This window comes from Octodon degus, unplaced genomic scaffold (assembly GCF_000260255.1).
Source record: "Octodon degus isolate 3935 unplaced genomic scaffold, OctDeg1.0 scaffold00047, whole genome shotgun sequence".
In the NCBI taxonomy this organism is placed as follows: Eukaryota; Metazoa; Chordata; class Mammalia; order Rodentia; family Octodontidae; genus Octodon; species Octodon degus.
This window is the reverse complement of record NW_004524623.1, coordinates 5317669-5332897: the sequence shown is the minus strand read 5'-3', so window position 1 is coordinate 5332897 and position 15229 is coordinate 5317669. Positions and strand designations below refer to the sequence as shown.

The following is a 15229-nucleotide window of genomic DNA, read 5'->3' as shown; positions in this document are numbered from 1 at the left end:
TCCAATAATGTATTTTCTTAAGATGATTATCAAAAGTGACTTAAAGTTTCCTTTTGTTCACCATAAAAAGCAGTTCAACGGGCATTCTCCTGAAGACCCTTTATTCATCCTCATCCAATCACAAAAGCTTAAGTGTATACTACGTGCTAGATACTGGTTGGATCTAGATATATAGGAGAGGAACTGGGCCATTCACTCGTTTTTTTAAAAATCAGGTAAACATCTTTTCACATACATAATATGGTACATATAAATATTTTAAATCACTGTTGCAGATATCTAATGAAATTCATCTGTTTTTAAATTTCATTTTGGCAAATTTGTACATGCATATTAATCATTTTCATTCCCCACATTAGCCTCAGTGCCCCACACTTCCACTTTCACTTCAGAGAGGGAGTTTCAGAGTGTAGATTTCCCCCCATCACTTCCCTTATTACCTGCCCTCACACCTTCCCCTCTCTTATTCTCTTCCTCTTATATTTGTCTCCTTTTTGTTTTCTCATCTTTTTTTATTTTTTAAATTTTATTTGCATTTATTTTATGGTTAATTTATTCGTGTTCCATAAATTTTTGTTTCTTCAGTTTCTCGGGGATACTTTCTTCTGTGCAGCTTCCTCCTCTGGTTTGGGAACAGTTTGTTTCTTTTCAGTCAGGATCGTCTCAGTATGGCAGGGGGAGCTCGTGGGTGGGTTAATCTGGCTGTGTGCTCTATAAGTACGATGGCGCATCTTGGGTGCTTTGTTCACCGGGGTATGTTCAGTAACCAGAGAATCTACATCTAAAGCCTTAAGTTCAGCATTACCCTCTGCATTTTTAAGCATGTGCAGCAAAAATTCATCACTCTTTTGGGGCCACCGACCCTGCATCCAGCCCCACTGTTTGACTTGGGCACACCTACCAACTCCACCATTTTAACACTGGAATGGCACATATTGCTTCTTTAATGTGACATCCTTCAGATACTTGGTGGCCTTTCGAATATGCATACCTTTGATGGTCTGGGCAGTTTCATGCATATTCTTAAAGTGAACGCGAAGATGTGAGCCTCTTGATTTGCATGATTTTGTGGGGTTTTCTGGGTTGAGAGAGTAGCAAACCATTTTCACAGGTCTCCTCAGGCCACTCACAGGGAGAGGAAGAGCTCATCAACTTTAAGATTCCACGTATCAGGGAGAACATGAGATTTGAGTTTGGCTTATTTTGTTCCATATGATGCTTTCCACCCATTTGCTTGAAAATGACAGAACTTTATTTTTCCTTGTGAATGCACATCACTCTATCATGTGCAAATACTGCATCTGTTGGTGGCACCTATGTCAGTTCCATTTCTGCGATGTTGTGAATTGTGCCCCACTAGACATGCTGTATGCAGGTATTCCAACAGGCTAACTTCGGCTACATGCCAGGGAATGGTATAGCTAAGTCAAATGGTCCATCTATATTTAGTTTTTCATTAAGCACTGTTTTCTAAATATACTCTCATTTAAAACCTATCATGAGACAAAAACTGTTACATCTTACAAATGGTTAGTGCTTGGTTGACAATGTTTTCTTTCTTTTCTTTTTTTCTTTTTTTTTTTTTTTTTTGCAGAACCGGGGATTGAACTCAGGCCCTTACGTTTGACAGGGAAGCGCTTATTCCACTGAGCCATCTCCCCAGCCCGCTCTTTTATCTATTTGATGTTAGCTAATTCCTTTACTTACTAAAATGGTGGTAATATATGCATATCTTAATTTTTATTTTGAGACAGAGTCTCACTAAATTGTCTTGGCTTCAGCCTCCCACATGGCTTAGATTACAGGTATATGTCACCATTTATGGCTAATATGTACCACTTGAACCATTTTTAAGTGGGCAGTTCAAGAGTACTCAACAACATCCACATTGTTGTGCAGGATAATGTTTCTTAGAAAATAGTTAAAACATCAGTGATAAGGAAAAACCTGAAAAACACATGTAAGTTGGGTCCATAGAGACCTGAAAGCCAAAAATATAGAAAAAAATGTTGAATTTTATGAGGTTCATGAGTTAGGGAGGAAAAATATTTTGAACATGGAATGTAAATTGTGTGTACCATAAGCAAACATATTATTTAAATTTCAAGTACTGTACAGAAGGAAGCTAATGGAAGGGTTCAATAAGACACTGACAGCTTTCTAGAAAAAGATGTGGTCATAGCAGGAAGTTTTTGACTGACTCCGTTATAGCTCTTCAGACCTATGTTTTGGGGGGTATGGGATGGTGTACAGTTTGATGAAAAATACTTCACTGTGAGACCAATGAGATCCAAGTTTAAGTGTGGGGCCTGGTCGTTACTTTGTCATCTTAGCTAGGCAAGGCAGTGCAATGGGGAAGATCATTAGCATTTCATTTTTGGCAAGTTATTTCACCTCTTTTTGTCCCGGAAAGTCAGTACTGGATCTAAATAATATTTATGCATCGAATGAGAGGTAGTACAGGACACAGACTCCTTGGGCTGAACTCCTGGATCTCTCCATTTAGTGGATTTGGACAAATTTGCTGTGTCTGTATAATAGAAATAAGAGTACCTGTATCATAGGTTTACTATGAGGATTTAATGAATTAACGGTTGTCAGTCACTTAGAACGGTGTTGCCATATAGTGACCACTCAGCAAACAGTGGCTAAGAGCATACTTTACAACAGATAGTAAATATTTAAGAAATTCTTGCTATTGCATTTAGCTACAATAAGACAGGGATTATATGTATTTAATTTTATCTACAATCAGTAGGTGCTCAATTTTTTTTCCTGAACAAATGGATCATTTTCACACAAAAGAATTGTGTTGTCTTCAAACAATGTATCTACATATGTATAATCAGATTGTGATTTTTGTTCATTTTCATTTTATCATATATAAACTCTTCATGGAACCATGCACCATCTCAAATGATGTCACCATCATCTCAATCCTGTGGACCTTAAAAGTAGGAAGAACTCTTGATTAATCTGCTTTATTGATTCTTTTAATTCTTTCAAACTGTGTTCAATTTGAAAGAGAAAGTAGAACGGTGAAATGCAAAACTTTTAATTTTAAGCTACTTCTGTTGCTGAATTAGGATTTGAACTCTGACGTCTGTATCATTAGTGAGCTGCCTGAGTGCTACTAGATAGTTGGGTGGCTACAGATAAGAATGTATTATAAAACTAGCAGAAAGATTCCGAATTTCTACCCTCAGGAAATGATAAATGTTGAATATGTTTATTCTGATTTAAAAACTATATAATGAATACATGTACTGAAACATCACTTGGATGACATAATACTTCATTAAAATGCACATTTTAATGTCTAAATGAAATACAATGTGAAACATAAAGTGACACCTGAGATTTTGAACACGAAATCATAAATGTTATTAGTTCTTAATCTTCTAACAGTAATCCTTAACTTGATACAGGTTTTCACAGTAGCTTGCTTCTAGTGTCCTAAACATAAAATAGTGCTATTTTTGAGGCAGTGGTTTTGCTGACAGAAGGGTTGTCACACAAAGAAATCAATTACAATGGCTCCTCCTTACAGACATCTCAGGCTTCATCAATAGTGAAAATGATCTTGGGGGCAAATGAAAAACTAAAATCATTATGCCTGCTTGATGAGGACATTCTCCAGCTACACCACACAACTATTATTGCAGAGGAAGCATTCTGCTTTCCTGTTTTCTTTGCTTGGCATGGAAGTCCTGTAAATTCAACACCCATTCACATTTCTGAAGTGATTTATTGAAATGGTTGGGAGACACTGTCTTGCTGTTTTCTCTAAGAATCACAACTTATATTGTTTAGATTTTATTATGGAAAGACAGCTGGTGTGAACCTTATCCTTACCTTGCAATTGGAAAAGTCACATTCAATTTTTTTCTTATATAGTCTTGGTTCTAACCAAGCCCTCGTTCTTTCTGATTTGATGGCTGAGGGTAGGATATTCAATCTCACATATTGCAGGGGTTGAAAAGGCCTCAGAAGGCTCCAGCATCCAGTCCTCACATTTGTTGCCCCAGGAGGCTTGCCTGGGGTGGAAGGGGTGGGTGGGGGAGCTGGGGGGAGATGCGCAGAGTGAGGAGGGAGGAAGGCTCAGGCTTGTGTCCAGATGTCCCCCAAAACGTCATGCAGTCACAGGTGGGGCTTTTTCAGGAGTAGCTGGATCCAGAGTGTGCGGAGCTAGACTTGATTCATAGTGCAACGCTAGGCTCAAGGGCCCCAGGACTAAGAGTGTGTGAGTCCTACCCACCCTAAGTAGCCTGTGTAAGACAAAAGGGGCAGAAAGCTGTTAAGATCCCAGTTGCTTTTGCTACCTTGTAGGTACCATGAACTGTGTCCTGTGATCTCCCGCTACCAAGCCACCCTGCCTTGAGCCAGCCAATGATGGACGGAAACCTCTACAAACTGAGCTAACTAAACCTTCTGCCTTTAACTTTGTGTGTCTGATGTTTTGTACCAGGAACGAGAAAAGTGACAGGAAGCAGCCATCCAACCTCACCCAAAAAGAACCCCCCTGGGAACTGGCTCCAGGCTGCGATTACAGGCTAGTGCCACAAAGAACTTTTTTTTTTTTTTCTGGTACTGAAAATTAAATCCAGGGTCTTCATACTAAGCTACATCCCTAGCCCCTTTTAAAATTTTATGTTTTGTGACAGGGTCTAGCTAAGTCACTAAGTTGGTTAGACTGGGCTTAACCTCCTGCCTTAGCCTCCAGTGCTGGAACAGAGGCATTGGGTACCACACCTGGCTACCCATGGTAACTTTTGAGAAACGATAATTGAAAATATAAACAATTAGTTACCACGTAAGTACTATTCTCTTTGCTCCAGAGGCTCTATGCAAACAGACTGTGAGGGGCTGGGGCTGCAGCCCAGTGATGGAGCACATGCCACGCAGGAGGCCCTCAGTCTGATCTCCAGCATCACTCAAAAAATGAATGACTAAATAAATCCTTAAAGAGGATGAATCGTACATCCATGTTGCAATGAATATATTAAAAACAGAAACTCCAAGGTGCTATTTTAAATGACTGAAAAATGTAGTATACTGCATATTTAGTTCACAAACCTAGAAGCAGGAACTGATTTTTAAAATACTTGGAAGACATTTAGAACTACAAACATTTTGACATACAAGAGCAGACTACGCAGCTTTTAAAAATAGATGTGCATTTAGAAGCATAAAACGATGGAATGTAAGCTGACAATGCAACAGAATGCTACGAAAAACCTGTCCTGAACGCTGCCCTTGACACTTACTCAGAAGCTTGAATCTGCTTCAAAACCCACCCTGGCTTATTTGCAATTTAATGTGATTGCGCTTAATCTTCAGGACAAAGTTAACCATCCTAGGGGACCCTTCTGCTTCTGTCCTTCACAAGATCAACCTGAAGTTGCTCTTGCTGACTGCAAAGGTTGTTTCAGGTAACAGTGAAATTCCTTTGGCTTTTTTTTTTTTTTTTTTTTTTTGGTGGTAGTGGTGGCACTGGGGATTGGACCTGGATTGCACTAAGTTGCATCCTCAGCCTTTTCCATTTTTATTTAAATTTTTCAGACAGGGTCTCTCATTTTAATTTGTAATCTTCCTGCCTCAGCCTCTCAGAGTGCTGGGATTACAGAGTTACCATGCCTGGCTCTTTTGGCTTTTTAAGTAACTTTCCCTCCTGATTTAGCATGAAATCACAAGGATGACATTATTTTTAAAGCAATTTATTTTTAAAGATGGCATAACAATGTTAGGGAAAAATAAGTAGTAATTCAAATTTTTACTGCCAACAGTAACTTTTATTGAATTATTCCCTACATATTTACATTTTACAAAAACCTGTTTTAAAAATAAAAACTTCAGTTGTTAACCAACATGATTCCTTTTTTGTTCCTGTCTTTTTCCTTTTACTGTTGTACTTTTGCTTTTCTCCTTTTAAAAAAGTGAAGCAAAGCAGTTAATTGTGACTAATACCATTGCTCCAGAGTTTCAGGAATAAATGAGCTAAGAAAAAGCCCTGTTGCTCTACTTCCCTTGGGGAAAAGGAGAATGTGCAGCAGGCTCTTCTGATGCACCATGGTATGAGAGGTGGCACTTTAAAATATCTTCACTTTGCAGGCCAAGTACAGAAGGCTTGGCTTTTGCATCCATTCAGTTCATATCCTGAGACCTGTCCTCGCCTCTGAATGCTCTTGCTGAGTGTACAGGACAACCAAATCATTAAGTCGGCTTCCGTCATTAGCCACATCCTTCAAAGGGAGGATGCTCTGACCACAAGAATATCTTGTACTGGTTCAGAGCTGGTGTGGAAAAGGGCGGTGGGGGCCACTTCCTCCTTTAGTGACATCCTCTAGGTAGTGGAAGAATGAAATTAGTGGCTAACAGTAATGGGTAAATAGTAATGGCTAACAATATTGCCTGTTTCTGAAAAATTAAGAAAAAGTAGGTTTGCTAAATAGATGGTTTAGCTTCTGCTAGGAGATCAAGATATAGGGGGCAGGGGGATAGTTCCGCAGTCTAAACTCCTACCAGGCAAGCACAAGGACCCAGGCTTGATCCCGGGTATTACATGTTGCGCTGGGCCTTGAAACCAGGTCTGGTACACACCTCTATAATTCCAGCGCTGGAGTCTGAGCTGCATGGTGAGACCTTGTACCAAATAAATAAATACACAGAGCTCAGTGGATTAAAGCGCTTACAAGCAGGCGCAGGGGCCAGGGCTTGATCTCCAGGCCTGCCCTGCTGGCCCCGCCCCCTGGGTGCACTGGGATGGTGACCAAGACTAGGTGTGGTGGTGCGCGCCTGTAATCCCAGCTCTTGGGAGGCTGTAAACAGGCAGATCACTGAGTCCGATCTAGTAGTAAGGCACTGAACACCACCCTGTAGACCCTCCCCCCCCAAAAAAAAACCCAAACAAAATACAATAAAAAGAATTTTAAAGAATTCTAAGCCAGGTGGATTTAATTGCACAATACAAAAAGGAGAAAGTTGGAAAGCCCTGGGAGTTTTTAGCTTCTCAGCCAGGTGGTACATACCTCTAATGCCAGCACTGAGAGGCTGAGGCAAGAAGACTCTCAAGTTTAAGTCCAGCATGGGCAACTTAGTAACTTACGGGAGTCATTTTCCAACAATAACAACAAAACTAAAAAGGGCTGAGGATGTAGTTCAGTATGAAGGCCTTAAGTTCAGTCATCAATACTGCAAATAAAACAGAACACCAGGTATGGTGGTGTCCACCTGTAATACCAGCACTCAGAAAGCTGAACCACACTGGGAGACCCTGTCTCAAACCACCCCCTGCCCAACGCTGTATGAGCCTTCCAACTCAATCTTGTATGATCCAAATCATATTTTATTGAAGCCAGAAAATCCAAACAATGAAGTTTGAATTTTACAGTAGCTCCAATGATTAAATCAATTACTGTAATCTCATATCTTAACATACTAACCACACAGATGGTCACAAATTTCCTTGCATCGTTACTTCAAATGAGTTATCTGGAGATCAAATTTTTAACTAAAAAATTTTTTAATGGTACTGAGGATCAAACTTAGGGGGACTTCACTGAAGTTATGTCTCCTGCCCTTTATTTATTTTTTTTTAAGAGACTGCCTTTAAGCTGTCTAGTCTGGGCTCAAACTTCTGATCCTACTGCCTAGGTCTCCCACGTCACTGGGATCACAAGCTTGTGTCACCACACCTGGCTTCCAAAATTTACTTTTGAGAATTGTAAGGCAGAAATCCCACCCATAACGTTGTGTGTACATGTGATACCCCCAAACTCATTGTATTAATCCTAACTTGCTAATAATCAGCATAATTCATCTCAAATTAGATGAATTATCATTTGATTCTACCTATTGTCTAACTTCTAAAAACACAAAACCTAAGCAATAATGAAACACTGTTGCAGAGGTAAAATGCAAATACACCGCTTGGTCTCAGAAGCAACGATTACCTTTTAACATGGATTATGTCTGATTAAAGGTAGGGGTTGAGTTGGAGGGAAACTCTGGGTATGTGTGAAAATGAAAAGCAAAGTTACTACTTTATGTCACTCCTTAAATCCAAGCTGTTGAAGGAAGGGAAGTTTGTCATCACTAAGAAACATGGGACACATTCGGTGAGCAGTGTGCGCGTGAACCCAAATGGGAGTATTTCTGTGGGACGGTGGTGGTGAGCGGTGACAGCACTGCGTGGTGACTGCGGTGGTTCGAGGCTGTGGAACCAGCCCAGCCGGGGCCTCTCACTTGCGGAGTCTCCCTGATCCCAGGCTTCCTGTAGTCAACCCCGGCAGAGGAGCGTCGCTCCAGGGCTTGCCCAGGCGCTCAGGCTCTGCAGACTGGCGCCACCATCTGCGGCTTCAGCTCACAATGCTTTAGGCTCTCCTGGCACAGATGCACGCTGGTCTTTGTGACAGGAAAGTTAATGAAACCATGTGGAGGCTAATATGGCCCCCAAAGGTAGGCCTACACTCCAGTTCCTAAGCTTGTGAATGCTAGGCTCATTTCAGCAAAGGGTATCTGTAGGTGATTAAGGATCTTGAGATTATCTGGAATTATTCACATTTTGCTCTAAATGCTGTCACAGGCGTCCATAATTATAAAAGAGCAGAGAGTATCAGCCACACAGAGATATAAAGATGGAAACAGACACATGACATGTAATTCTGAAAGGATTCTCTTCCAGAGCCTGTAGTGGGAGCTTGGCAAGTGACACTCTGATTTTGGACTTTCAGCCTCCAGAACTGAGTACATTTCTGTTACTTTAAGGATACCAAGCTTGTTAACGCAGTCCTGGGAAATCAAGGCAGTAACTTTTTTCAGAAAATAATACGAAACAGATCAATGAGAATCCGGTTAATAAGAAAAAGAATTTAACATTCTGGGTAAAGTGCTGAAACCTAAGAGAAAAACGTGTTTACACTGAGAAGGTATACAGGGGAGTGCTGCAGACGTGCACTGAGCTGGCTTGTGGGCTTGGAGGCAGCCAACTGGCCCAAAGTACTTGCTCTACGGATACACACAGACCTGGTACTAATTAGATCTTATTTACAAAACTGTCCTAGCCTTAGATTAGCAGCCAGTTCCCCATCAACAGGTATACAGAAAGGCAAAATTATGACACACTTTCTGGGTACAGCATAGGACGAGCAGCCAGGAACAGCACTGCGTTGCTCTCTGCCAGCAGGATGCAGTATTCCCAGATAGTGCACAGCTATGTACGCTATCTGCCCCTTTCTTTGTGCTCCCTTGTGATCCAATCTTTCCCTACCCAAGCCATTTTGCACCTGATTTTCCTACATTTTTCCTTCATGTTTAATTCTTAGGAAAATTTACACTCATGGTTTCAGTTGCCTCCTGGCAAGCCAGTAACTCTCAGGGAAGGCCAACTGTGTTTACATGTGGCTATAAACAGAAGATATTCATTAAAATATTTCGCTTAAAGCTGGGAGTGGAGATGTACACCTATAATTCTAGTTTCCTGGGGAGCTGAGGCAGGAGCACTGCAAGTCCAAACCCAGCCTCAGGAACACAGCAACGACTTATCTCTGAGGTGGTGGAGAAGCCACGGATGTAGCCCTGTGGCTATGCAAAGGGTCCTCACTTCAGTGCCCAGCCACACCCATGCCCACAATTTAATATGTTTTTTTCCTACCAAAGTTTTCTTTATGCCACAGGGCCTTGCAGGTATCTCTTATTTTATCTCTATTGCCACCCAATCCGTCAGTTCTGCTATTATTAGGCATCACATTCTTTCCTTCCGCCCTCTCCCCCATCTAAGCTAGTGATCAATTCTCCAGTTATTTCTTGGCACTTTCTTGGGCTTCCAGGCCACTTCACGCTTACTGACTGAAGAGTCTATAGTAAGACTGGCTGGGTTAATGCTAGCTCTACCCTTCTACACCTTCCTGGGCTACCTTTCACACAGCTATCAAATCCCATTATTACTCCCATTTAGTACAAAAGGGCTCCCTGCCAAGTACCCAAGCTGTGCATGACCCATCGGATTTGTACTCCATTTGCAGCATCTGAAGACACTTACTCTGGCAGGTAGTTCTCCATCACTGGTGCATCTGCTCACACATCTAGGAATTAACACTGACCTTTCAATGTCAACTAAATCTAACAGATTCGAATATGAATCAAATAGTTTACTGATTCTTTCTTTTGGGGACAGGGTTGGCCCCAAACTCACTCCCTGCTTCAACCTCCCAAAGGCTGGGATTACAGAGGTGTGCCATGACAGCCCCAGCTTTAGTTTCTGTACTTTAAAGCAAACAGCACAATTTCTAGTACCACTTGCTTTAATACGGGTAATAAAGCATGGACTAGGTCTATGTTTAGATATGATTTATTAGATTTGATAGTTTGACTGATCTTTTCCACCAATGACTCATTAAACAGCTTGCCAGCATTAACTCCGTCCTACTCCCCTCTGCCCAAGCCTGACACATCACACATTAAAAAAACTGACAGTAATAGTTTCCTCTTCTGAAATTAGTGCTCACAGCGGACACAAATTACCACACTATAAATAGAAATCTGGATGGGTAATACTGGCAGATGATAAAAACATGAAAGGCTTTTGATCTCTGCCTATTTAAAAATTGCTCTAACCTGACTTAAGCAAATACTCTTCACATAAAAATCCTGTTAAGATCTGTGTTTAGTTTTCAGAAAAGGCCTTGCTTGCATTCTGAGCCAAAGAGTAAGACTGAAATGACTCTCTCATTTATATCACTTTAAGGAAAAGCAAGTTAAATTAAGTTCAAAATAAAACCAAACACTAATAATTTTCTGCATCTTCTTTCAAACCTATCAGAATAATTACTGCCTATAAGTATCTTTAAACATAAATCATAGAATGTTTATTACATTGTCCCAAGTGGAAAGCTCTGTAGAAGCTTAACAGTTACCAACAGAGTTTGGTTTATGTTTTCCCCATGTGAGCTGAACATTCCCACTATATCTCTAGCATTGTAAACAGTAGTACAGATAGCTCTCAGTACCTCACACTTACTGACTTTCAGACACACAGGATCAGGTAGAATTTAGGATAAAACCTTTACTTCTGGGCCAGGGACACAGCTCAGTGGCATAAGCACCTGCCTGGCAAGGGCAAGGTCCAGAGTTTAATCCTTGGTACTGCCAGAATTACTTTTAAAAATCATTAACCTGGGCTGGAGAGATGGCTCAGTGGTCTAAAGCACCTACTTATAACAAGCTTAGCAAGGCATCGGGGACCGCGGTTCAATCCCCCAGCACCACATGCCAGCCAGCCCCGCCCCCTGGTGGGCTGAGCTGGCCACACACACACACCACACACTCTCTCTCTCTCAAATAAATAAAAAAAAAAAAAATTAAAAAAAAAAAAATCATTAACCTGTAGCTGGGTGTGGTGACTGATACCTGTAATCCCTGCACTATAGAGGCTGAGGTGGGAGGATGGTGAGTAGAGGCCAAATCGGGTTACATTGTCAAGTTTGAGGCCAGCCTGGACTACATAGTGACAATCTGAAAACAAAACAAAACAAAAACAGGCAGGCCACTAAGTCAGGTAGTATACAGAAGAAACAAGTTGAAAAGATGTGTACTTGTGGAATATTTTTTTGAAAACATGGCAGTGCTTAGAAAACAGGCCCATTTAGTGCTAAGCATTTTTTTTTTTTTTCTCTTTTTGTGGCACTAGGATTGACTTTCGAAAAGTCAAAAATTTTGAGACATGGCTTCACTATGCAATTCAGGCTGGCCTTGAACTTGAATTCAGGGATCCTCCAACCTCCAGATAGGTAACCCAGCCCTCAAACTTGTGATGTTTCCACCTTGGTCTCCCGAGCAGCCAAGATTACTGGCATGCACCAGTGCACCCAGCACCTTTCCATTCTTAATGCTCACACAGTAAAGACTATATACTGCTAATTAAGAACAAAATTAAGACAGGTGTGGTGATGCATGCCTGTACCTTCTGTGCTCTGAAGCTGAGGGAGGGGACAGCAAGTTTGATGTCTGCATGGGTAAGTTAGTCAGAATGTGTCTCAAAATTAAAAATAAATGGCGGGGAGAGGTAAGGAGAGTAACTGAATCAACACCAAAGTCAAAGGTTTTTATACTTTTACAAAAATGTCAAATAGTACCCACTCTGGTTTTCTCCAAGTATCCTTGGGGACATAAAAATGAATTCATGCCTCTTCTAACTTAATTATTTTAGTATTATTTCATCTTAAGCCCCAGCCAAGTCCATCTACATCTGATTTGAAACTTTAAATAGCAGCTTCTAGTTTATATAGGAAAAATGGTACTTTTTGCTAAATCACAAATCTACTTCTAATCGCATTAAAAAGAAATGACTAAACACTGTAGAAGACTGCACTGGCATTCATTTCAATCTCTTAACTCTTGTAAAATAAAGGCCATTATCATCTTCATCTTATTAACAACAAAGCAAAGGTTCTTAAAGTGTGCCTGCATACAGACCTGAGTTTAGACAACCAGGAAATCTGGCCCCAGAGACCCTATTCAGTATGCTAAGTGGTTCATTTCCTAGTCCTAACAATTTCCCACAACTATTGTGTTTTTCCCACTGGATAAATTCTCAACTAGGGTAGTTCTGTCAAGTCCCTTGTGCCCCAATGCAACAGGAGGCTATCTGACAATGTCTGGAGAAATTTTTGGTTGTCCTATCTTGGGAGTATGCGTGAGATTACTGGCAACTAGTGGGAAGATATTAGAGAAACTACTAAAAATTCTGTAATGCATGGGGTAGTTGTTATAATAGATTGTACAAAAACAGTGCTGAAGATAAAATAAAATCTATAGACAATATAAATTCTAGGAGAGGGCTGGTGAGATGGCTCAGTGGTCTAAAGCACCTACTTAGAACAAGTTTAGCAAAGCACAGGGACAGCGGTTCAATCCCCCAGCACCATATGCCAGTCAGTCCCACCCCCCATGTGCTGAGCTTGCCACACACACATAAATAAATAAAAATAAAAAAAAAATAAATTCTAGGAGAAAAGGCAAGGTTTTAGTTGGCCTTGATTTGTTGTTACATCCTTAGGCCTAGAGTGATTTTTTTTTTTTTTTTTTGGAGGGGGGGCATCTGAGGTTATTCTTGAATTCATGGTGATCCTCTTGCCTCAGCCCCCCATGATAAAACTTTAAGTTTTATCAGCAGCACGAATATTTGGCTGTTCCGAAGAGTCTAGAACTGTTCCTAATATAAAGCTAGTAACTGGCAATGAATATATTTGTTAGTAGTAGCTGAATTAATGGTGGTGCCCTCAAATTTATACAGCACAGTAAAATGAAGTGGTTTTAGTGTTCCACAATCCTACTATCTAAAGCTTAATGTGTACTCCAAAGACTAAATAAAACCAGTTCACCAAAACAAGTCTCTCAGTTAAAAACTTCTGGGAGAACGTTCTTGTTTTTTATGGCAATAGATGGAACTCTGTTAAATATGTAGAGTAAGACTTTTGTCTTGAAGTGAAAGCCTTTAATTACCAAAGAGCATTCATTTAGAAGACTACCACATACTTGTAAATCAGAAGGCACCACTAACTAATTGTTCCAGAAGGTGATAAATATTATGAAAAGGCTTAAGAGATTCTTTTTCCTGTATTTAGGACAGGGTCTACAAGGTGTACAGGGTAGATGAGACTTGCAGTGATTCTCCTGCTTTCAGCTTCCCAAGTGCTGGGATCACAGGCTGTGCCTGTCTCATGCCCGGTCTCAATCACCATCGCAGTACCCTCTGGGGGCGGGGCCAGAACAAAGGCATGCCAGGGGTGGAACCCCAGCTGCTGTGCTCTGCCTAAGCAGGTGCTTTAGTCCACTGAGCTATCAGGCTGGCCCTACAAGATGCTTTATGAATTTCACAGACTTGAATTACAATACCTAAGACACAAACCTATTCTCCAAAAAACAAAGTAGTACTTGAGTCCATGTCATTCAAAGATTTTTATAACTGTAATATGCTAGGTACCATTTCATTCTACATTTAAAAAATTCAAAGTGTAACTATCCACAAAGTATTTGCAATTCTTCCTATTTTGTCCCAAAGAGCTATTGAACATTTGTCCTTAAGAAACAATGTCTGATTTATAAAAATCCTTTCTCAGGGAAAAGTTCAAAACATAAGTGGATACTGAAATGGGGAAAAAACCCTGATATATTTCACTCATTTCTATAACTAATGAGTCTGGTTTACCCATATTTTAAATTATAAAACCACACTGTGTAAAATAACATCTATTACATTTAAAAAGGTAAACCCATATTTATTTACTAGCACTATTAAAACATTACACAAAACACATTCAAGTGGCAAGTAATTATAATGCAAGCCCTTGCATGGCAATCCAAATTTATTGAACTACTGATGCTAAGTTATACAAAATTGCACCACTTTAATTAAGGCTTTTAGTTTACATTTGGCCACCTCAAAGTAGTTGTAACATTAGGTTGGTCAATTTAAATACTGTGGCTCCCTGTTGGATAGACACACAATCTTTACACCCAAACGTTAATGCATACAAAGCAACAAGGCATTGTTAAATAAAACAGCAATAGTTACTGCAAATGAGGCCTTGTGACCAATTACACATGATTAAAATTACTTCCCACATTCACATCCACAGTACTCGTCCACCATTTAACATCTCAACCAAAACGTTACACGTGTGAAACAACCACTAACAGGCAAAAATACTAAACCTGTGTATTTGGTATTGCAAATACACTTATGCATGAGCAAGCAAGGGCTTCACAGTGAGAATCTACAGCTGCAGAAGCCTGAAAATGATTTACAAAAATTGTTAAATCATTAAAAAATTGTTTGAAAATATACACTTCTTGTTGTAGACCCCCACTGTACACACAACTATAAACATTGTTCCCTATGTAAACAAAAAAGGAAACATATATAATAAGGAACTTTGAAAAGTCTGGACATTTCCTTCCCAACAGATATTAAAGGCAACGTCTTTAATCTAAGACATACTGAAAGGACTATCATATTTTAAAGACAAGATCACTGTCTCCACAGGTTTTTGAAAAATTAAAAAAAACTACATAGCTGTGTTAATCAAAGCGGTTATTTTGTACAATACAATGATAATGACCTTGATTTTTAAAAAAAAATTACAATAAGCTACAAGTATCAAAGAAGCAAAGTTATCTGGAGTAGTCTATATAGGAGCTCTTTGGACTTTCTTTTATTATGCTAAAATAG

General features: G+C 40.0%; 1 pseudogene; it reads right to left on the bottom strand.

The window, feature by feature from the left end:
- Positions 1–552: 552 nt before the first annotated feature.
- Positions 553–1118, bottom strand: LOC101563106 (annotated as a pseudogene).
- Positions 1119–15229: the final 14111 nt, after the last annotated feature.